Raw genomic sequence first — 6,000 nt, 5'->3', positions numbered from 1 at the left:
GAGGGCGCTATTTATGGGCCGTCGTCGGCCCGTGTTCGCGGGCCAGGTAGGCCGCTTTCTTCAGTCTTTTTTTTTCTGCACATGTGGTTCTTCGGCCTAGGCTAGGAAGGGGTGCGCGGCCACTTTTTCCTCCTATCCTTTTTTCCGATTGTTTTCCTCCTTCAAAAAAAAAAGTTCTTCTCAACGTACCCTTCAAAAAAAAAAAGAGAAAGATAAAGCATGCAATCTAAACGCCTCGACCACGTTCTGTATCCTCGGGCCCCTCTTTCGTGGTGGGCGAACGGCGAGGCTGCTTGGGCAGCTTGGTGTCCGGAGCTCCGGGAGCGGCGGCTGGAGTTCAGGCAGTGGCTGATGTGGCGGTTGGTCCTCGCGTGTTGGTCGGGTGCAGGGACGCCGGGTGTCTAGCTCGGAAGTGATGGGCAGCTCCTGTAGTGCTGCTTGGGGACGCCAGATCGGGCTGGATGTTGGATCTGGCTCTCGGTGCCGGCTGGCTCATGTGTGGACGCCAGATCGGGTTGGTGGCCGGATCTGGCTCCTGCGGTGGCGCCTGGCTCCCTGACTCTGTCCGTAGGCGGCGGCGGTGGTGCAGTCCCGTTCCGTGGTTGCCGGAAGGTTGGGTCTTGGCGGACTGCAGGGCACTGTGGTGGTGCTGGCAGAAGCGGGAGTGCTCGGCGCGATGTTGATGGCCGTTCCGGCTTACTGTCGGTTTGTGTGACGATGGAGCTGATGGAGCTTCATCTGTGAGGTGTTGCGGCAGTGGCGGAGTGAACCGGCATGGACGGTGTGCCTTTCTTTGGTGTGATGGGATGTAGGTATGCGACAATTCAGACAAAAGTCTTTGCTCTTCTTTGGTCGATGCCGGCGATGACAGCGCCCGTGGGTGTCGCTCCCCTCCATAGAAGCATCGCCGTGGTATGCCGGCACCTCTCTCTCTTCCACTTGGTTGGTTGTCTTCAGGCAAAAGCCTAGGTTCGGATCCAGATCGATGATGGCGGTGTCTTCAATGTCATTCTTCTCTTGGAAGCATTACTTTTGAGACATCGGCTTGGAGATTCTATGTTGTGCTCCTTTGGTGCTCATCGTTGTTCTAAGTTGTTCGTCAGGGACGCTACGTATGCCGTCACGGGTGAATCCAAGATAGCGACTTTGTTGAGGTTGTCTGAGTTCCTCCATCCGCCTGCCACCTCTTTTAGGCAATCAATGGTGGTTGGGTGCGTCGACAGATATAGTCGTTTGGAGTTGTTGCTCTTTGAAAGTGATCGATGTTGGTTGAGACGCGGCTTTGTGACTCAGTTTAGGACAGACTCTTTTGCGTTGGAGTTGTATTATGTCTGTTTTGTGTTAGACTGGTGTTTGCTACTCACCCCCAGGCTGTGGTGGGAAATTGTCTGGATTTCTTGTAATGTACCCTTCGCCTTCTATAAAATTAAGGCACACAACCCGCGTGCTCTAAAAAAAAGATAAAACATATTACGCTCTCAACGCCTTTCTAGTTCTTCATTTTTTTCCTCCTTCTTGTTTCCGCTTTCCCCACTCCTCTTGTCGTTCCTATTGGATTTTAAAATTTTAGGATGTGTCTAGGGCACATCTAGATGTGCTCTAGTTATTGCACATCTAAGTGAGTGAATCAAGCATAAAGAGGAAAAGAAAAAAGAAAAGAAAATATCCACACGAATCTCAACATAAAATCAATGACATAGGACTTAGATGTGCAATACTTATTGCACATCTAGATGTGCTTTAGCAAAACTGAAAATTTTATTAATAAAATCTAAATAACTTCCAAAAAGATCGGAACAAACTTTATAAGAAAATCCTCAACTTTCAGAAAATTCAATCAAACTTTAAAAAAATTCCTTCATTTTCAGAAAATTTGAAACAACTTACAAAAAAGCCCTTAACGTACTTCAATTTCAAAACAAAATTGTTAGAAAAAATCTAGAACTTTCACACAACTTCTCAGTATTGGTGTATGACTAGTATTTGTGGCGCTGCGGTAATTAATTTTGTCACTGGTGGGTGATACGTCTCCAACGTATCTATATTATGAAGTATTCATGTTATTATATTATCCATCTTAGATGTTTTATATGCATATATATGCTATTTTATATGATTTTTGGGACTAACCTATTAACCTAGAGCCTAGTGCCAGTTTCTGTTTTTTCCTTGTTTTTGAGTTTTACAGAAAAGGAATATCAAACGGAGTCCAATTGACGTGCCAATTTTGACGATTTTTTATGGACCAAAAGAAGACTCCGGAGTAAAAGAGTTGGGCCAGGAGAGTCCCGAGGCGTCCACGAGGGTGGGGGGCGCGCCCACCCTCCCCCCCCCCCCCCCCCAGGCGCGTGGGCCTACCTCGTGGACACCTCGAGCACCTCCTTGACGTGAGACCGATGCCAAAAATTCCTATAAATACAGAAACCTCGTAAAATTAACCTACATCGGAAGTTCCGCCGCCGCAAGCCTCTGTAGCCACGAGAAATCAATCTAGGCCCTCTCTGGCCCCCTGCCGGGGGGGGCCATCATCACCGGTGGCCATGGAGGAGTATCCCGGAGAGGCCATGGAGGAGTATCCCGGAGAGGCCATCATCACCATGGAGGCCAAGGACCAGAGGGAGAACCTTTTCCCATCTAGGGGGGAGGCCATGGAGGAGGAAGCACAAGGGGGAGAACCTCTCCTCCTCTCTTCCGGTGGCGTCGGAGTGCCATCGGGAGGGGAATCATCGCCACGGTGATCGTCTTCATCAACATCACCATCATCATCATCATCCTCATCTCTTTTACGCGGTCCACTCTCCCGCACCCCGCTGTAATCCCTACTTGAACATGGTGCTTTATGCCACATATTATGATCCAATGATGTGTTGCCATCCTATGATGTTTTGAGTAGATATCTTTTGTCTTTGGGTTGATTGATGATCTAGATTGGTATGAGTTGTATGTTTTACTTTGATGCTGTCCTATGGTGCCCTCCGTGTCGCGCAAGCATGAGGGGTTCCCGCTGTAGGGTGTTGCAATACGTTTATGATTTGCTTATAGTGGGTTGCATGAGTGATTGAAACACAAACCCGAGTAAAGGGGTTGTTGCGTATGGGATAAAAGAGGACTTGATGCTTTAATGCTATGGTTGGGTTTTACCTTAATGATCTTTAGTAGTTGCGGATGCTTGCTAGAGTTCCAATCATAAGTGCATATGATCCAAGTAGAGAAAGTATGTTAGTTTATGCATCTCCCTCATATGAAACTGCAATAGTGATTACCGGTCTTGTTAACAATTGCCTAGGACAATTCCGCACACCGATCCACCATTATTCCACACTCACTATTTATAATATTTAGTAATATATTCTAACTTTATGATAACAACACCTACTTTTATATTTTAGCTCTCCGATATCATACAAAGTTATCCTCTCCATACCCACAACATAGTTTTATTTCTCGTTTCTAGTTGGAAGCAAACGTTCGGTGTACGTAGAGTCGTATCAGCGGCAGATAGGGCTTGAGAGAATATTGCTCTTACCTTTAGCTCCTTGTGGGTTCGACACTCCATACTTATCACTTCCACCTTTGGAAATTGCTACGATGATTCCCTGCACTTGGGGATTATCAGTGGGTTTGACCTTGGTGGAGTTGGTGCGTCTATCATCCCCACTAGTTAATGAAGGTTCCAAAAATCCACGCCTGTAGTCTTCCACGCCCCATACATTCGTGGCGTTGGTTGTTGGATTTCCTGACATGCATTCTTGCTGCACCGCCACTACTAACCGGCACAAACAATTTTAAACGCTAATGTGGTCATGAAATCTAGTGTGAAACCAAATAGGTTTCGAGTCCATACTCTCCTTATTGCACTATAAATAGCAGGGTAGGTTGTTTGACAAGAGCAAACTCTCTCCCTAATCTTTTTCTCCCACCGAAGCTCCAACCACTAGAAGAAGTTTGTCTGAGAACGAGCGATGGCAGCAAACAACAGCGTCGTTCATGTGGTGCCAGGCTTCGTCCCCAACTCCTCCTGGGTTCAAGCTAAGACGAAGAACGTAATAGCAAATCATCATGATGGTTTATGATGGAAAAACACGTCACGGGCAATGCCAGCAGTTTGAGTGAGAACGATCGAAGGGTTGGCTTGTAGAGTTAACTGATAGGGAGCGCCTAGTTTTTTTTCCTTGAGCGCAATGACAAGGAGGATCTTGGAGTGGCGAGGTCGACAAGGAGTGCCTATTGCAGACGACGTAACAAGCACCCATGGAGAGCGTTGGTTTTGGGTGTGTTCAAGAGACAAGGCAAGTCAATTTATGCACCCAATATGTGCTTATGACACATGTTTCTCCTTGCTCTATCTCCTCTTTACTTCCCTAGTTGTGTTAAAGTTCACGCAGCTACGCAAATTTGTGACATCACAATCGATTTGTAATACTTGTGCTCATCCATCCATAGGCGGCCCCAGTTTGGACCAAACTAAGACAATGATGACATAGAGTGGTGGCTATGCGATCACAACAGAGGAAGCGAAGACGGAGGTTCCACAGTATAGGAGGGTTAAGATTAGGGGTGTGGAGGATTTTCGCCAGCGGAGAAGATCACACAAGCACAATGGGGTTAGAGAGATGGCCAGGCGGTCTAGAGGTGGTGGTTGTTGGTGAGAAGGTCACCCAAGCACAAGGGGTTAGAGAGATGGCTAGGCGGTCTAGAGGTGGTGGTTGTTGGGTGAGGAAAGTCACTGTACCTTCACTTTTTTCATGGATGAGACACAAATTGCCGGTAAATTTTTATCATAGACGATCAAAAGCATCAACCACTACCTCACCGTGATGCCTCCTTTGAAGTTTGAACATGACTCCGTTGATGGTATATGCATACCCATTGCCGGTGGTGTGTCCCTCTACTTCTTATCTTGTAGAACGCGTCGAATAGGCACCAAAACGCCTAGTCGGGCCTAACTTATTTTTCTGTCTAGCCATTTTTTTTTCTTTATCGGTCTCTTCTAGTTTTATAGTATCTTTTAGTTTTTTATTTCTTCAGCTTTGATTCGGTTTTCACTTTATATTTTGTTTCTTTTCTTCCTTCCATCTCATAATTCTTTTTTTCTTTTATCCAAATTATTCATTAGATTTTCTACTTCTTTGATGTATCCAAAAATACATGACAATGAATATAAATTCGAGTTTACTTGAACTTTTCAAACATGTGATGAGTATTTTATTTCACACACAAATATTTTCTTCCAATTTTAATAACTTTATCTTAAAAGTAAATAACCCCTTTTCATACATGAATATAATATTTTATGTAGATGAATTTTTCTAAAATATGTGATGAACATTTATTTCTTACACATGAAGATTGTCATCAAAACCTATAAACATTTAAAATACATGAATATACAATTTTATACTTGAACAATTTTTATACGTGATGACATTTTATTCATACATATGAACAATTTTATTTGCGTACATAAATCTCTTTCATTTTCCACTATAATTTTCCATTTTTCAAACTGCTATTTAGGACATTATATTTTTTCCATTTCTCTATATTACTGCACACCCTAATCTCGTCAATGCCTGCATGTTCTTCTCCATACACAAGTAAACTAGATAAAGCCCGAGAGCATAACATAAACTGGTAAGGTGCGAGTGGGACTCCCTCCGGTGAGGGTAAACTCTTTAGTTTCTTTGGAATTGTGTCAAACAATATTTCACTCAAGAAAATAGAAAGGCATTCTGAAGTTGGCAGTCATGTGTTTTTGAATTTACAGCCCTCAATCTTCAGTTGTCTAGAGAGCTAATCACAAATTATCCTTCAAGTACCGTGGGGCATATTTGGTTGCTAGAAAGATTGGAGAGTTAGCATATCATCTGGATTTACCTATTTCCCGCACAATCCATCCAGTTTTCCATGTCTTTCAGCTTAAGCAATGTATAGCTCCTCCTTCCCGTGATGCCCTTCTTTAAGTTCTTGTACAGAATATGCAGCTCCAAGTCTATCAAC

Source organism: Triticum urartu, chromosome 7A (assembly GCF_056163025.1).
Source record: "Triticum urartu cultivar PI428250 chromosome 7A, HENAU_Tu73, whole genome shotgun sequence".
NCBI classification, from domain to species: domain Eukaryota; kingdom Viridiplantae; phylum Streptophyta; class Magnoliopsida; order Poales; family Poaceae; genus Triticum; species Triticum urartu.
Note: the sequence above shows the minus strand (reverse complement) of the source record.